The sequence below is a fragment of the Ambystoma mexicanum genome, chromosome 3p, assembly GCF_040938575.1.
Source record: "Ambystoma mexicanum isolate Mex_15411 chromosome 3p, UKY_AmexF1_1, whole genome shotgun sequence".
Lineage (NCBI taxonomy): Eukaryota > Metazoa > Chordata > Amphibia > Caudata > Ambystomatidae > Ambystoma > Ambystoma mexicanum.
Window position 1 is genome coordinate 568,817,041 of NC_090925.1, and position 19,601 is coordinate 568,836,641.

Consider the following 19,601-nt stretch of genomic DNA (forward strand, 5'->3'; position numbering starts at 1 on the left):
ATATGCTCACTGATCATTCCTAAAACTGAAATAGCGGTTTCTATTGTGACATATGTCCACTATAACGAGATATGTGTATCCAAAACAACTTATTGACATATGTATGCTCACTCACCCAAACCACTTGCATCTTGGTGAATAATGTGAATCTGATCAGTATATAACCTGTGCGAATGGTCTCTTATTAAAGTTAGGCAAGATCAGATATATGTCTATATATTAGGTTATATACACTCAGGGCATCTCAGCGTGACTAGGCGGTGGGTGTGATCCCGTTGGTGATCTCCATACAAAAAATATGTAGTGATGATTAGTTAGAGGTGGGGCCGGGGAGCCAGGAAATGTTCTGTTAGGTACCGTGCAGATGGAACAAAGCCATGCCCAGAGCTGCTCGGCAACTGAGATGAAGCATGCCCACATGTGGTGTACTTGTGGGAAGTGCCCGTATAGATATTGCCACTGCCCAGAGCACTACCAAGTCATAGGGTGCTGAGAAGTATAAAGTAGAACAATAGGTGAAAAATATGTTCTTCTATGAAGGACCCGTGTGGATATTATAACATCAAACAGCACTGCTGTGTCAGTGAGTGCTATAAAATGTATCATAGCACACAGCAAAAGAATAAAGCAATACATGAAAACATGCTCTTGCACATGGATGTGTCATGGAAAGCTTAAACGCCCCTAGTGTGGCTGGATTGCTGTTGTGATACCCACAACGATGGTTACTCCTCGAAATTCTCTGATTATAAGAAGAGCTGAATTGTGGGAAAAGTATGTGCTGTTAGAGAAGTAAGAACAAGTACTAAGCCCATACACTGTGGCTAGTAGGAACAATATACACTGTGCAGCATGTACAGACCTGCTGAGAGCAAGTCAGATAAACCATGTGATCAGGGGTGCAGAAGTCTTACCTGTAATCACGTTGTAATGCTGCAATAACCTGTTAACACTGAACCCCTGCAGAGCCAATGCTGAGCGGAAGGTGTAATGTCAGAGCCCCCTTCTATTTCAGAGCCTCGGTGTTGCATGAGGTAAACATGGATGAAGGACTAGTACATAACTAGTTATTTGCAAACTCAGCGGCCATGTTGGTGTGCATTTGGTGAGTGGTACAACTGCTCAAAAGTGATAAAAGAGGCTCATGGAGAGAGTGGAAGCCCCAACTCAGGGAGGAAGTATGTCCAAATAGTGTTCCATGGCAGAAGCCAAGAAGGTCCCTATTGGAAAGAAGGCCCCATTTTGGGAAGCTCATACACTATTCACATTAATTTGGTTAAACAACCTATTGCATGCGATTATGCATCTAAAATTAGGTTGTTCCATTCAATAGACAGGTTCAAACCGTGGCTTACCATATTCAAACAGTAAATCCACCTGTGTTTCAAGTTTTTACAATTGTTTTCCGATGTCCCCCCTCTAAAGGGTGTTTTAAGGCTTGTTGAACCATTTGAGATCTTAGTAATTGTGTCCCTTCAATCTGTAGTGTTCCACAAGGGGTTGGGTTTTGCCCACATAAAGTAACTGACACAGACATTCGATGATATATATGACATGTTTAGTATTGCAGTTTGTATGTGATCTTGATTCTCATTTTATTTTTCCATGTTTGAAAACACGTTTGGTTTCTGTGAAATCACATGCCACACGTTGTGTGCATTTATGGTGCCCTGTAACCTATAGTAATCCCCACATGGAACACATTGTTTGCTGTTTCCCTACAGAATGGTATGTCTGCACAGGTTTTTGACATAGGTTGGGGTCTTTTTGAAAGCCAACAAATGTTTTTCTTTAGGGTGTCCTCCTGTTTGACAAGATGCCAATTCGTTTGTATGATCTTTTTCATCTGATTGCACACTAGATTATATTTTGAGACACATACCAGTCTATCTATCTCAGATATTTCTTTACGGGGTAAGACAGAGTCCTCAGTGTTTGCAACTCTTTTTATTTGAGTTTCTTGCAGCTCTTTTAGGATAACCTCTTTCTAATCATCTCTGTGTCAGCATTTCTGTATGTGAGTAGAAATCTTTACTTTCAGAGCAGTTCCTCATTATCCTCAGGAATCGGCCATAGAGTGAGTTGGACCTTAGATCTGCTGGGTGAAAGCTAGAAAAGTGGAGCAGTCATTCACAATCTATTGGCCTTGTATATAGTGATATACAAAAAGTCTTAACTTCTTTATAGATGATGAGATCCAGAAAGTTGATGGATTTATTATCAAACATCTCAGTGAACTTGACGTTTTCATCACAGTTATTGTGCCAGTGTTGGAACTGCACCAGTTGGATTTCATCCCCAGTCCATACTAGAAAGACGTTGTCTATATAATGCTTCCATATGCCTATATAAGCAGTGAAGGGGTTGTTGTGTGTGAAGATATATAGACTTTCATAGTGGGCCATATATAAACATAGCCCCCCATGCTGGCACCTTTTTGTTGAATGTAGATCTGTTTTTTGTATAAGAAGACAATTTGTGTCATGGCCAACCTGGCAACCTCAGGAATGAAGGTAGTGGGAGGGAGGTGAGGATTAACTTGTCTGGCCAGGGTATTAAGATCATATTAAGACTCTCTGGAGATCATTAATCAAAAAAAGAAAAAAACTAGGCAGGACTGAACAACATGGTAAACTCATGCTTGAGTACCTCAAAGCTGGAATCACCCCAGATGGCCTTCGAGTGAGGAACATCCTGAGAGTGTTTATTGACAACCCCACTTCAAAAATAATTTCAAAGGAGTGGGAAGTAAATACTCTCAGATTGGATTTCTGGTAATCGAGATAGCCAAAGAGGAATGAAGGACACAGGGAAAATATTTGGCAGTTCTCGAAAAACTATTCTTGGAGAATCAATCTATTCAAGCTTCCAAAAAAGTTAGAAAAACTAGACCACAAGTTACATTTAAACAACTAAATCTTGAAAGAAAAATTCAAAGGACATTTAGAGCTACAAAGAAGAGAAAATGTATACATTTCTCTGTGATTCTACAATTAACACAATTCCAATATTAAAATATGCAATAGATATGCCACTTTTTCTGTGACGTCTCCATCATCACGTGACAACGAACAAGAACTGCAGGGTCCAACGACAAATGTGGAAGCCTTGACAAGCGGAAGGCAATAATAGTTTTTTTTTCTGATGGGGGAAATCAAAGCGGATGCAACAGAAGCTGACCATCCCAGTTTGAGTTACGAATGTGGACCAGGCAGAGGGATTCCAACCAGTGAACAAAGAAGGACAACCAATCATCAACTTATCACATCACGTTCTGACCACAACAGAAAACAAATGATTGTCAAAAGGCTTATCTTTTTTACCAGTCACTAAAGCAGACATGTCTCAAACAGAATTGTAACTATGGAAATGTTTCCACAATATCTGACTAAAATGCTTTTTTGAAGTTTATGTTCTAAAACATCAGGAAGACAATTCTCAGAATTAAGCACCTGATCCCCAGAATGATATCATCACAGGACTGAAAATCAGATCCTGATTTATTCCACCCTCACATGTCTTTACCCTTGAGTACACCACTTTTGAGAATACTGTCATGAGACAAACTTTGGAGACTGTAAAAAAAAAAATGATCATATAGATCATTTGAACAGGACAAAATGCACTGATTTATACAATCTGTGCAGTAATTAACCAATTACTATAAAACCGGCAGATCAGGGGGGAGGGTTTGTCTTCATGGACACATTGAATTACGAGAAGGGATGTGAATGCCTACTGTCGATCAACAAGCCTATTAAAAAGTGTCTTGCAACCCTACCGCTTCACAATAAGAAGAAATTGTGAGCCTCACAGCACATGCAGTAAGGAAAGGATGGACATGTAGAAAATAACTACAGTTCCTGAACAGAACACACCCGAGAATGGCAGCCTTCTATATTCTACCAAAAGTATATCAAAACATTACTGCCACTCGTGGTAGACTCATAGTGTCGGCTATTGACTCCCTCCTAGAAACTTTCTCAATATACATGGAGCATTTTCTAAAACCATTTGTAGTGATAATGCCATCATATGTGAAAGATTCCACCCAGATGATCAAAATTACGCAGGCTACTAAGATCAACCACAATGTCATTCTCTTCACGATGGATGTTGAGGCATTATACACCTCCATACCTCAACAAGAGAGTCTTAAGATCATCGGTAAGACCTTGGACAGACCAGTACATTCTCACTGCCCTCTGACTAACTTCATTCTTGAGTGTACCAGGATGGCCAATGCACCATATTCCTTCTTATACAAACAACAGATCTACATTAAAAAAAAGGTGTCCGCATGGAGATTACGTTTGCCCGGGACGTGTCCAATTTAAATATGAGCCCACTATGAAAGTCTATATATCCTCACAGACAACAACCCCTTTGCTGCCTATATAGGTATATGAAAGCGTTACATAGAAAACATCTTTCTTGTATGGACTGGGGATGAAATCCAACTGGCTCATTTCCAACAGTGACTCAATGTGATGAAAACATCAAGTTCACCATGACGTTGGATAAAATATCCATCAACTTTCTGGATCTCGTACTTCTATAAAGCAGGAGAGTGCCTTTATACATCACTATATAAGAAGCCAATAGATTGCAACAGGGTGCTACACTTGTATAGCTTTCACCCTGAGATCAAACTTACCATATGGGCAGTTCCTGAGAATATGGAGGAACTGCTCTGAAAGATTCCCATTCACATGCAGACGTGCTGAAGTAGAGATTCTTTGAAAGAGGTTATCCTAAAAGGGCTGTTAGAAACTCACTTAAAAGAGCTGCAAACATTGACAGAGAACTTTGTCTTACCCCTAAAGAAAAGTCTGAGAAAGACAGACTGGTATGTGTCTCAACATAGAATCCAGTGAGCAATCAGATAAAAAAGATCATACAAAAGAATGGACATCTTGTCAAACACGAGGGCACCCTAAAGAAAAAATATATTTTTGCTTTCAAAAAGAACCCCATCCTATGTCAAAAATGTCTGCAGACCGACCATCCCAAAGGGAAAGAGCGAACAATTTGGACCATGTGGCGATTACCACCCCTTACAGGGCACCATAAATGTAGACATTGTGTGGCATGTGATTTCACAGAAACCAAACGTGTATTCGAACATGGAGAAATAAAATGGGAGCTAACATCACACAAAAACTGCAATACTAAACATGTCATATATATTATAGAATGTCTGTGGGATTTACTTTATGTGGGCAAAATCATCTGTCCGATAAAACAACGTATATCAAAACATAGATCATGTGTCCATAACAATGTCCCAGACACAATGACAAAGATCTCAAATGGTCTATTTTACAAGCCTTAAAACAACACCCACGAGGGGGGGACATCCGAAAACAATTGTACAAACTCAAACAGAGTTGGATTTATGGTTTGAATACGGTAAACCATCGTTTGAACCTATCTGTTCAATGGAACAACCTAATTTTAGATGCATAATCCCATTTAGTAGGCTGTTATACCAAAGTAGTGTTAGAAGTGTATGAGCTACCCGCAAAGGGGCCTCCCCTTCCAACAGGGGCCTTCCTGGATTCTGCCTTGGGACACAATTTGGACATACTTCCTCACGCAGCCGGGGATCCCACTCTCTCCATGAGTCTCTTTCCCCACTTTTGACCGGTTGTGTCACTCACCAATTGCACACCAACATGGCTGCTGAGTGTTTTGTCAAATGTAAATAACTAGTTCTGTACTAGTCCTTTGTCTATGTTTACCTCACATGACGTGAAGGCTTTCAAATGGAAGGGGGTTCTGACACTACACCTTCCCCTCAGCATTGGCTCTGCAGGGCTTCAGCATTAACACACTATTGCAGCATTACGACGTGATTGCAGGTATGACTTTTGTACCCCTGATCGCATGGTTCATCCAACCTGCTCTCAGCAGGTCTGTACACGCTGAACAATGTATACTGTTCTCAATAGGCACAGAGTGGGGGTTTACTACCTTTTCTTACTTCTCTCACAATGTGTACTTTTCCCACAATTTGGTTCTTCTAATAATCAGAGGATTCGAGGAGCAACCATCTCTGTATGTATCACAACATCATTCCAGCCACACTACGGGCGTTTTGCCTTTCGGTGACATATACGCTGTGTAAGAGCATGTTTTCATTTATTGTTTTATTGTTTTACGTTGTGCTATGATACATTTTGCGGCACTCGATGACACAGCAGTGCTGCTGACTGTTATATCCACACAGGTTCTTTATGCAAGAGATGTTTTTCACCTATTTGTGTACTATACACTTTTCAGCATCCTATGACTTGCCATTGGTGTGGCGAGTGGCAAAATCTATACGTGCACTGCCCAAATGTACATCATATGTGGGCATTCTTCCTCTCAGTCGCTGAGCAGCTCTGGGTATGGCTATGTTCCATCTGCACTGCACCTAACAGAACATTTCCCGGCTCGCTGCCCCCGCCACTAACTAACCATCACTCAATATATTTTGTGTGGACATCAGCCTGGGGTCACTCCCATTGCCTAATCACGCTGAGATGAGCTAATATATATTCCTATATCTTCCCTTGACTGGCTTTATTAAAATGCCATTTTCAAGAGTTGTACACTGATCAAATTCACATCCCTCAGCAAGATGTATGTCATTCGGGTGAGTGAACATATATATGCCAATAAGATATTTTGTTATAGTGGACAGATGTCAAAATAGAAACCACCTGTTTGGTACTTATTGTACAGACCAGTGAGCATCTCTACCTCACCCCCAGTCAAGGGAGTTGGGATATCTGCAAAAAAGACCCCCGAAGGTAGGAGGTTTTTTTCCTGTCCTTCTACATTAATTGCCCATTAAACTAAAAAAGGTATTTAGTCTCTATAAATAAGTTTAGATAGTCCCGGCATGTCTCACCCCAGCTCACTATCATTGCTTGTACCATAGGGATCCACCATCACAGGATCTGCCCATCTAAAGGATGCACATAAACTACTTCATCTAAGGCCAAAACACAGTGTGCCGACTATAGACAACAGTGTCTGTTTTTGAAGAAATGCAAACATTTTTGATTGTTATATGCAATAAGGAATGATCCCATGACAAATGTTTTGGGTCAACTAATTATTACAATGTATAGTGTAAGAATGTTTATTGATGCATATGGGGTTATGTTTGTTCCTGTGTATACGTTCAGTTGTTTTGTTGACTGTTGAACTATATTTACGTTTTGTGGCATCCTGTCTTACAAGGTATGAGACCTCAAGTTATATATATGAGTCTTTTTTAAGTGATTGTACTAGATTACAAAGATATATATTTTTTTAAGTCTGTGTATGGGTGTTATATTTTTTCAGTCCAGCACCCTAGTTTATCCTAACTCAGGACCCTGATCAATCGTGTATTATTGAGGTCCTTGTCGCCTGGGTGATCAGGGCCACTACCAGGTATCCTTTATAGTTAAATGATAGTGTATACAAGGATATGTCAAACTCAAAGATATGAAATGACTGTAAGGTATTTATAAAGATTGGCTTGTGCACTGCCAATACAAAAGAAGAAAACACGACTTTCATGTGTAGGAAATCATATGATGTTCTGAGTTGGCTTGGCCAATTCTGGTTCTGTTAGCTCTCCAGTGAAACCTTTCAATAAGCTCATTTTCAGCCCAATCCCTGTATGCATGGCCGAAGTGGGTATAGTTGAAATTCTAGAGATTAGCTTGTGAATCATGAGAAAACAGACCTACATAATTAAAGTAATCGAATAATCCCATTAAACATTGTATAAAAACAACCATATATTCAAGGCCCCTGGTTATTGACATGCCTCCTACTGATATGGAATCATCTGAAGGGATGTATATTTAAGGAAATATATTTAAAGTCCATTAAGGCTGAATCCATGGTTTATGAAAAGAGAGAAATCTGAACTGAAGATGTTTTCCAAATTTTCAAGGTTCAAAGAAAGATTATTGCACTTAAGATTTGAAATTTTAGCCAGGCTTTCCAATGCAAGTTTCCAGATAGAGCCATGAAAGGCTTTACAAACGAAGAAGGCAAACACTATTAATCATTAACTGAAAGACATGCCTGAATGCAAAGGCTTGATTATTTGAGAAAATGAAAATTACACATGTAGCAGGCTTCAGAAATACATTTAAAACTATTTTAGCAATACATCCCCTGCCATATGACCTATAACCAGTAAGAAACTTGCATTATGATGTTAAAATTATCCTATGCAAAATGTGTCTAAAAACGATATTTGTAGTGTTTTTTAAAAGTAATTGAATTATAAAGATTAATAAGCACATATTTTAACACACATTTTCATGTCTGGTATGTCTGAATTCGTAGAGACCACAGACATCCAACAATCTATATTTCACGATGTGTCATATTGCTATGATGACATATTGAATAACACATGATTTTGAATTCTTAAGTGTCAGAGCATACAGCCACCACCTTTTCACATGTTCCAATTGTAAGAGGATTCAATTCAACACTACAGCTAAGTCAATGCCTAGTGTGGGATACCGAATGGAAACCCTTATTGATATATGTTTATGTCCAGTTCATGAGTTCTGGATGACTACGTCTATATAACACCCCTCTCTTAGAATCCCCCTGACCCCACTGAGCCAAGAAGTAGTTCTGTTTTGCAAGTTTAAAAGGTTTATTTGAGAATTTAAACAATATATATATATCACACTTTTTAATAAATTAATATCTGATAGTACACTTAGACAAATGATGTTGATCAACAATGGGTAATCTGGCACTAGCACACTTCTTTACAATCAATGAGGAGTTAGTATAGGATGGATAAAGTAGCAAAAATACTTTTATGATTTCAAGGGAAAAGCAATGAGGAATAAAATGCAGTACAGAAATACGTGATATGATTTTAGCAAAAGATAAGATAATCACTTTTTCTCTGGCAATTCACCCCCCTCCCCTATGCAATAGAAGAAATGGAAGGAAATGGAAGTAACACACACAGTTCTCAGGAATGCAATCAAATACAATACGAAATTCAGTTCCCCCCCCAGCAAGCTTAGAGGAAATAGGTAGGAGTTTGAAACACAGGCCCAAAATGCTTTTTAAATGTGATGGCAATGGGTGGGAAAATGTTGAAAATGCTTTTAATTCCCTTTAGGAGGTTCAGGGTGAGTGAGAGATACTTGGGATGAGCTCATGCTCACTTTAGCAATGATTCAGGGATGGTTATTAAGAGGCAAACAAATTTTTAGCAGAGGAAAGCAAAAAGCTGCTATCTTTTTACAGGTAAAGAAATCAGGCCAAATCGCAAATCGCGGCAAAATTCGCGAGTGCGTGAATCGTGATTACGGCAAAAACATAAGCAAGTCGGCTCTAGGTTTGTTGGAAAGCTGAGATTCTAAGCTTGTTCCTAGCCCAAACGGTTCCAGAGATACGGACGATTAAATAAAGGTAGTTTTTCGGATTTAAAGTAAACTCAAAATGACAGGTGACAGCTTGCAGCTTCAGAATTGACAGGTGACAGTTGTGCAGCTTTACAAATGACAGATGACACGATTTCTAGGAGGCTGTTCTACTTAGGTTAAAATAGTTTGGATTAGATTATTTTAACTAAGAGATTGGTTCTGCACAGTTCTGCTAAGGTACTCACAATATAAATTTGAAATAGGCCTCGCCACGGATCTGGTCAGGTTTTGGACTGGACTCCGGTTCTGGTCTCGGCACTTCACAGTGATCTGGGTCAGCTCTCTGGTTCTGCTCACAGCGATATGGGTCACTCTGGATCTCTGGTCTGGTCTGTCCGGATACAGCGGCCTCTGCACGGCTCCTGGATCTCTGCACTGGTCCTGGCAAAAGTTCTTGGCAAGGGATTCAAGCAGCTCGCCCGGCTGTGAGTAGCTTGCAATGATTTGAGGCCTGCTGCAGAGAACTCAGCTTGTGGTTTTAGGCCTCTGATTTAGGTTCTAAAGTATAAGTTCTAGGTTCTGGAGTATGTAGCTGGAGTCGGTCTGGAACTGGTATCTTCTGGATGTTGTGTGGTCCGGCAAAACGCTCCGCAGCAACTGGATTTGAATGTCCTCTCTAGCTTCCAGTGGCTCTTTTTATGTCTTTTGAAAGTGGGTGTGTGCGCAGCATCACTAAGCCAGCCCCTCTCTCAACTGATCATTGGTCAAGCTTTTCTCTCTTCCTTGATAGGGGAAAGGAAATGTGAGTCATTGTGATGCTGTTTTATGGCCTCAGAAAGGACACTCCCCTGTCAAATTGCACGCAAATCTATATTTGACCCAAATACATATTCCACAGATACACAGTTGTTTGTCATTGCATACACACATCATGCATTACTGATGGGAGGCACTGTTCCGACCCTGGCGTTTCTAGGAGCTTGGGTAAAGAAATGGCAACTTTTTGCGCTTTTTAGTAGCTTTCCCCATATCGGATTTTTCTCCAAATGTATACAATTGTGTGCATGGCATGTGGGCATTTAGATAAGGAAGTGTCAGATTTTTAACATGCATACATTTAGAGTAACAGCCTCTTTTCCGCTCGTAAACCCCCAGATCATACCACCGGGTCCTAAAACCTCTTAAAATGTGGGCAGAAAAATCACAAGAATGATGGTATCATTTAGATAATTTTGACAAGTCCGCACCATGAGTTATACATCTTTCTTAAAATCATATTCTGGCCAACAGGGGTGTGTCTTCCCAGGTCACATGGTGGAGAAACCAGTCTATCCACTTTGTTTAAGCTCAGCCTGTCCTCAGAGGGGGCTGCCCCTCCCCGATTCTGCCAAGAGGAAGCCACTTTACGACCCCCCCAATAAACCATCTGCCTGAGTCAAGGAAGGGCTTTGTTCAATAGGAAGCCATTTACGACCCCCCCCCCCCAATAAACCATCTGCCTGGGCCCTTTGTTTAGTTTCCTGCAGTCCCCAGGTAATTCAATCAGAGAGTGTGTGACCTCCTTTTGGCAGGGGCAACAGAATGCAGCCAGGCCTGGGAACCTGCTGATCAGTTTCAACTCCTGTGGGGGTAGATGTCAGGCAGAATTGGAATCTCTTCAAGCCAGTTTTTAGCTACATGTCATTTTGGGTTCCCAGTTTAAATCAAACTTACAGTTTTTACACATGCAGCTAGAATGCTGATTCTAAGTTCAAAACTATGACATTTCAACAGTGACAAACTATGTGACACTCAAAAGTAGGTCACTCATTTATTCTAAACATTTCGATTTTAGTGTCTTTCAGTTCAGTTTAGCACTAAGCCAGTCTTGTTATCAACATTATTTTGGGCTCTTCATCTTCCCACATTTTGTAGGCACACAAAACTTCATTCTGCCAGATGTCTGCTGGTGTTCAGTGAGATTTTTGGATGTGTTGCAATGTTTGAAAATAGGCATTTTGAGCTGGCATTCAGAGAAACCAAAGGTAATTTTAAAGCATTTTTTTTTTTGCTAACAGGCGCTGCTGTTTTACCTTTGGCACCCATTCCACTCATGGCACCCTGGCCCATCATGCTCGCACTGGTGGGTGGCAAGTTAGGCAACCATTTTGGTGTGCGCACAAACTGTGTGGTTCTCCTGGATTCTGGCGCACATGTGGGCTTTTTGGCCATCTTGGATTTTCTAAGCCCACAGCACCAAATGTTGCAGCATGATAGCTCGAACGTGGGTCAGGACACCCAACAAGGCCCCCCCACGGGACTGCACTTTGAATTTGAGTCGATGGGGAGTCGAGTGCACAGAAGGTTTTGACCCACGCACTGGTATGTCCGCATAATCTTCTTCCAATTCTGCAAATGGCACAGTTCAGCATCTTTTCTTCCCTCCAGTCGATCAATCAGTTCTCCTTGCTGGTCCTGATGGGAGGATTGGGCGGTACCCTGGGCCCCTCAGGTCTCTGCTCCCGGTCTCTGGATCGTCCTCCTTGGCCAGCCTCCAGGTTTTCTTTCTCCTAGGACGACAAAGGAAGAGCGGCAATACCTATTCATGGACATTTCTCCCCCACCATTGATATAGTGGGGTGGCATATATATTTTAGAACTCAACAGATATGAACATGCACATTTTTTTAAATTAAGAGACAGGAACACATAAACTTGAGAAACACAGAATTTGATAGGCTATATGTAGGATATTTTAGGTTTGGAATTGAATTACTCTGGAGCGGTACCCTCTGGGATTGCAGAGGACTCCTCCAGTTGCTGCAAAGTGTGCCTGGGATGGCAACACTTCAACTGGTTTATGTGGACCCACTTGTCTTCCCCTCTGCCAAACCGCCTTTGGGGATGCGGATCTTGTAGGCCACAGGGGAGATCTTGTCTATAATCTCAAAGGGTCCTTTCCATGTAGGCAAAAATTTGCGCTGTCTTGCCTGGTTTCTTTGGAAGTTGTATAAATAGACCCGGTCCCCCACCTGATATTCCTTCCTGGAAGTTTTCAGGTCATAGTGGGTCTTCATACTCTCGGCTGATCTTTCTAGATTCCGCTGAGCATAGGCAAAAGCATGTTGAAGGTGTTTCCTTAAATTCTCCACATACTCATGAGTTGTGGAGGCATTTATCAGTGTCTGCTCTTGGGTCCTGTAGAGCAAATGCTGGGGAAGCACCATCTTGTGCCCGGTCATCAACTCAAATGGTGACATTTTGGTTGCAGATGAAGGGGTAGATCTGATGGCCATTAGGACCAGAGGTAATCGGATATCCCAACTTGGCCCAGAATCTGCCACAAACTTCTTTAATATGCTCACAATGGTTCGGTTGTATCTCTCCACTGCTCCAGAAGAAGCTGGCCTGTAAGCAATGCGTAGCTTCCTTTTAACCCCCAGTATCTCCCACATCTTTGTCATTACTTCACTGGTGAAGTGGCTACCCCTGTCTGACTCAATGCTTTGAGGTAGACCAAAATGGGAAAAGATGTGGTTAATCATCAGGGCAGCTGCTGTTTCTGCCTTGCAGTTTGGGGCTGGGAGACATTCCACCCACTTGGTAAACAAGCATGTAACGGTCAACATGTACTTCTTTCCTCTAGATGAGCGGATTACAGTGCCTACAAATCTGACCATGGCAGTGTCATCCCCCTCTTTTGGAGAGGTGCACCGTGCGTGAGGGATGATGGCTGAAATTGTGCACACACGATACCCCTTCAAGTATTGGTCAAGGTCCTGCCCCATGTGTGGCCAATATGCAACCTCTCTTAAGATTTCCAGTGTTGTGTGAAACCCCCTATGACCGGCGGTAGCCACATCATGGCCGTGACTTAACATCAGGCTTCGGAATGAGGTAGGAACCACCCAATGATCATGGCCAGCTTGGGATTTCCTTACCAACAAACCGTCTTGGATTCGGAACATTTTTGGACATTTCATCAACACTCTTAGGTCCTCTTTCCCAATGTAATCGGTATCCGTCAGGGGAAAGTTCTCAGGGTCCTCAAGGTGTTGGTAAAACTTACCAATAATTGGATCCCCCTTCTGAGCTGTAATTAAATCAGCATCAGGGGTCTCCTTACTCCATTGTGCAGTTGAAAGATCATTGTGAGCATTTGTCTGGGACCTAGTGATAGCAGTGACCTGGATTTCCCCCAACAGGGACTCTATTTCTATTAGATCCCCTTGGATGGCCCCGGTTTTGGCCAGCTGATCAGCTGAGTCATTTCCAGTTTTGTCTGGTCCCTCTACTTTGGAATGACCCTTGATCTTTTTCCAGTAGATGGTCATCCCATTCGAAGTGACCAGATCATCAATATTTTGGATTAACTTCCCATGTTTCAGGGGTTTGTTATTAGCGCATAACATGCCTCTGGTTTTCCAGTTGACCAGGTGCTCCACGAACCCGTTCCGTACATAATCCGAATCTGTGATTATGACCAGTTCATGGAGTTGATGCTGGACAGCAGTGAGGATGGCCTGATGCACAGCCATCAATTCCGCCACCTGACTACTTCGGGGACCAATTTTGTATCCAGCGGAGGGTTCTGGAAACTACTTCACCCATGCATTCCCTACGCCGGCCACCAGTTCTTTCTCCCCGTTGTTGTCAACATGGTACGAGCATCCATCCACATAGACAGTGGGCATTCCCTCACACTTGTCTCCTTCAAAGACTTTGTGTGGGGAATTAAGGTATGCCTCCATGTTGTCCTTGATTTTTAGACTTTCGTCCTCGAGACAGTGTTCTCTGGCACAATCATGCAAGTCAGCCAGACCTTGCGCAAGGGGACTCTTCTTGTTTTGGCCATATCTGACCTCCACAGGAAAGCCTTGCATTGACAGAATCCAGGAAGTAATTCGGGAATTACTCACATTTCCGGCCCGGATTCTGTCACTTTGGAGATATTGCAGAGGCTGGTGTGGAGTCTCCACTATGATGTGTTCCCCCTGGATAAACGGGCGGTAATTCTTCAATGCCCACACCGTTGCCAGGAGTGCCTTCTCACAATCGTTGAATTTTTCCTCCACAGAGGATAAAGTTTTGCTCGCATAGGAGATTACTTTATTGGCCTTGTCATGCTTTTGGTATAATACTGCCGTCAAGCACGTATTAGAGAACCCCGTCTCCAGGAAGAACTCCTTGTTTCTGATAGGGTAAGCTAGGCAAGGCACTTGTGAGAGGATTCTTTTGAGTTGTCTTACTGCCTCGGATTGTTCTGGACCCCATTCCCACTTGACCCCCCCCTTCAAGAGATGAATCAGGGGTCTAGTGATCTCTGCGTAGCCTTCAATGAACTTTCTGCTGTAATTAGTCAGTCCAAGGAGGCTCCTTAGTTCCCGCAGAGTTGTGGGGTCTTTCAGTTTCTGGAGTGCTTCCACTTTCTTTTCTTGGGGACAGAGACCCTGAGAAGTAATCTCATGCCCCAAGAAATTAACACGGGTTCTACACCACTGTGCCTTCTGAAAGGAAAGTTTTGCTCCGGCGGCCCTCAACTGGGTCAGAACATAACGGATCTCTGCGATGTGTTCCTCCACAGATGAACTTTTGATGAGGACATCATCTACATAAGCCAGGTTACCCCTTGCACCCAGGTCGGGCACGGCCTTGTGTAGGAAAATGTTGAATTCATTGCCGGAGTTGAGGTATCCGAAGGGAGTCCGGGTCCATGTGTACTGCTGGCCCCCAAAGGTAAAAGCCAGCTTGTATTGGTCCTCCCTCCTGACAGGCACAGTCCAGTATCCATTGGTCAGGTCTATTGCAGTGAATACCTGTGACCCCTGGATCTGGGCCAGCCCTTGGTCAATGTAGGGCAGAGGCCATCGGGAAGTGTGGACCCGTTTGTTGAGCTCCCTGAGGTCTGCGCAGAGTCTCCACTGGCCGTTTGGCTTCAATATTCCCAGCACCGGGTTATTGAAGGTGCTGTGAACTGGACGGATTATTCCCCGGGACTCCAGGTTCTTAATTATTTCAGTAAGGGACACCATTGATGCGAGAGGCAAGCGATATTGCTTCACAAACACTGGAGTCATGCCAGGGTCCGTGGGGATTGTTGTTGTGTGGATGTCGGTGCGGCCACAGTCATATGAGTCTACCGCAAAGAGATCTTGGAAATCCAAGAAAACTTGCTTCAACTTTTGCTTTTGTTCCAGAGTCACACAGGCATCAGCTAGGTTGACTCTCTCTTCCACCATCTGCCTGAAGCCTGGAAAGACTTCCGGTTTGGCTATCTCAGCGGCCTCCTCCAGCTGGGTGGAGAAGTCCCTGGTCAGAGTGCTGATTTGGACTGGAGGCTTCAGGTGGGGAAGGCAGCCCTCATGGACCTGGAAAATCACCTCATCCCTCCTGAAGTCACAAGTCACATCTTCCTTACCATAAGGGCAAGAAGTGTACACCAGGAAGTTCCCCCCATGCCGGGTGAAAATCCTGTCTGGTGTTGTATTGTCCTCACTGTCACTGTCAAAACAGTCCTTGGGGATTGGTCCTAACAGTTAATTTCCTAAATCAATGGAGAAATGTCGGTCATCAATCGCCATTCCAATAATGGTGCCTGCGGCTAGAGTAATACTCTTTAAGTCGCTGTTATCCACCTCTATTGGAATGGTGTCATGTTCTATCTTGACTAATGGTGTTGGGTTTACCCCTAACCCTTGCTGTTGGAGAGAAGCATTTAGATGTATGTAAGCATCAGGGTTTTTCAATTTTTGTCCTCTTTTAACTTTCACTTCCAGGGAGAATTGTTGGGTCCTTTCTGGGATGGTGACTTCCTCTTTAATCTGAATTTCAACTGCGTAAGGTAGCAATTGAGCTGACCTAAATGCTTTTTCTGAATCATCAAAGCCCATGGGATTATCCGCTAATCGGGACCAAGCTTTGAAGTTTATTAGGTCCAAACTAATGGCAAAGCGATTGAGAATGTCACTGCCTAAGTTAAAGGCGGCAGTGACATCTCGCACGACCCAACAATTATGGACTATGCTCTTGTTGCCAATGGAGATTTTGAGCATACACCTGCTTGGGAGGAGATGTTTGGAATTGGGTGCTTCCAGGTCCATTTCTCATTTGTCTATCAGTTTGAATGTGGGGATGGCTGGATCTTCTGGGAGTTGGCGGAACATGGCTTCGCTGATGAAGCTCTTACAGTTGTTCACACACACTCGAGCGAGAACAGAGTCCTTCCCATCATTTAACTGAACAGGGATGAACAACTGATCTCCAATTTGCTGAATATCAGCCAGGCTCTGAGCTGATTTCACATCTTTCTGGACTATAGGAGTGGGAGTGTCTGATTGTGGATTGGTGAAGAATTCCAGAGTGTTTCCTTCCAGTGTGGAATACCACCTTAAACTGGAAGGAAGGTTGATTTTCAGAAATAGAGAGGACCCCCCATCACCAGTCTGTTGTCCTACTGCTATTATTGTCACGTCTGGAGTTTGGTTGTTCTGGAAGTGAAATTCTACTTGGTCAGATTTTTGTTCAACCATGTGGCAGGTGCTGTTTAAACTAACATGGTTGACACTCTGTTTTAATTTTATTGGTCGGCTAGTCTGGATCCAGAGGACCTTGTTTACGCAATCTATTAGGGGTGACAACCTTCTTAGGAGGTCATTCCCTATTAAACAAGGGGTGCCCTCTGGAGTCACTACTATGACCGGGTGTTTCACCTTGTGTCGCCCAATTTTGATGTCCAAATCTGCATTCCCCGCGACAGGAATTTCCTTCCCGTCAAAGTTCTGCAGTTGTCCAGGAAGAGAGGTGAGAGGAATACGGTAATTCTCCCCCCTTCCTGCATTTAGTTCATCAAAGGCCCTTTTGGACAGAAGGGTAGCTTGGGATCCAGTGTCCACCAGTGCCAAAATTGTACCCTGCCCCTGTACTTGTACCGGGGAATAATATCTTCCCTCCTTCTCCTCAAGGGGGCACAGATAATGCACATTTTTGGACAACTGGTGGGCTAACTTTCTGGTTTTGGACATGGCGAGAGAAGAGATTTGGGCAGAATTCTGTGGAGAGTCTTGGGAATCTGAAAGAAAAAGTTGGCAACTGGAGATCAGAGCCATTGTGGGTTCCCCTGGTTCCGGTTCTGGGCCACCCCCCCCCCCTTTTTGGAGGCAGTCACCAGGATGGGTTTGAACCAGGGGATTTCGGTATTGTGGGTTCTGGGATGAGTTGATGGGCGGCAGTAGCTCAGTCTCCACGTCTCCCCAGTCTGAATTGGCGTCCCTTGGGACCTATTTTTCCTTGGGAGGAGTTCCCCCATCTCTAAAGGAGAAGATCCTTTCCCCAGGATCCTCTGCGGATCCCTCCCCCTCAAATTGGAAGATCTGTACCACCTCCACAAACTGGGTCTGTTTGGGTACTTTGTTTCTCCTACCTCCTCTCTGCTCCTTGGGTGGCAGACTTTCAGGGGTAGGAGATTTTGTTTCCGGTTCCTGGTTTTCCAGGGGCTGTTTACAAGTTGGGAAGGAAGCTTCCTCCAAGGCTTTACACCCTCCTTCCCCTTGTGCCTCCTCCCTGGGAGCCGGTGGGTTATCGGGGTGCTGCCCCCATCATTGTTCTGGAGCACCAGGTCCAGACTTTGGGGCATTCTGAGGTGGCATGCTCATCTGAGGGTTCTGTTGAGCCCTCAGTATGTGACCCAGATCCTGTGCCATATTTTGGAACTGGTGCTCAAGTTGTGAAACCCGCTCAGGCTGATACGGGGCTCTATTTTCTCCCCTAGGCTGATCCCGGGAAGGGTAGCTATCCCTTCTCTGGTAGTACCCCTGGTTGGGAAGATTTTGGTACCCCTCCACCCTTGGCCTCCCCTCTCCCGGATTAGGTTGTCTGGGCTCAGGGAATTGGGGAAGGAAGGATGGATGATTTTGGGGCTGGAAATTGGGTGGATACCTGGGGAAAAAGTTCTGCCCAGGATATGGAGAATTTCTGCCCTCCTGTGGGAAGTTGGGAGGGAAGTTCCCTGGGTTAGGTGCTTGGCTGGATCCCCCCCCTTGGGCTGGAGGAGTCCACACATAACCCAGGACTGGTCTGTTTCCCTTGTAGCGGGGACTTACATAGTCAGGGGGGCAGGGGACCCCATTTGTGGGACTACCTCCTCGACTCCCTGTCTGTGACTGGCCCGAGGGCCTTCTGGGCTGTGAATTATTTGGTGCATGCAGGTTTTTAGGCCCCCCCATCTCCAAATCTAAATTGGGGGCAACCTTTACCTCTGCCACCTTGGCAGCAGCCGGGGTGCTGTTGGTTTTGGGGGTTTTCGGCGCGTTATTTTTATTTTCGATAGGCTTCTGCACCTCATAGATCCGGGTAGCCTGTTCAATGACCCAGTCTAAAGATCTTTTCTCATGAAAATCTCTCACGAGCTGGGTCATTAAGTATTTGGGTAAGGCATGGAAAAACGTATTGATAAATTCTCTGCTATCCGTGCGCACCCTTCTGGTGGTCTGCGCAAAAGCACGTTTTAATTCTTGCACAAACTCTTGCGGGGCCTGATCCTCCCCACATTGCAAATCGTAGGCTGCCTTGCGAGCCTCTTGAGGATTTCTGTGAACAGAAAAATGTTTCAAGATGGCCGCCTTATAGGTGGACCATCTTAAATGATTTTGGTCCTCCATCCCCGCAAAGAAACTGGAGTATTCTGGGGATAATGTCCATTTGACGTACTGGATGCAGCTACTGCTGTCCTTCAAATGGAAAGTCTCCATCATTTGCTCTTAGAGCTCCAAGTGTTCCCAAACGGAATACTTGGCGTTCTTATGATAAGGAGTGATGACACTCCTGATTGCCTTTATTTGCCTCAATGGGTCCTTAAGCAAGGCCCTTTTTGCCTTATTGGCCTTTTTGGTTTGGGTAACCCTGGTCCATTCATCCTCTGACTCAGAAGCACTGCTCCCAGAGGTGCCCGTCTGATCTTCCAGGTTTTCCCAGATTCTGCGATCCTGGGAATGGCTGGCAGAATGTGGGGACCTGGTCTCCTGTTTCCTGTACCGCTCAGAGGAGTCTTCAAATCCCTCCTTGCTGCCAAGATTTGCTGGGTATCCCCCCCCCCCTGACCTAACTGGGCAGAGGTTTTCAGGATGCCCTTAGTGGGCCTACTCTCCTGGGGTTCCCCACTAAATTGCACTGTGCTTGGGTGCCCATACCCGGATGCCCGCCCCTCCATTCCTGGGTGGTACTGGCCTATGA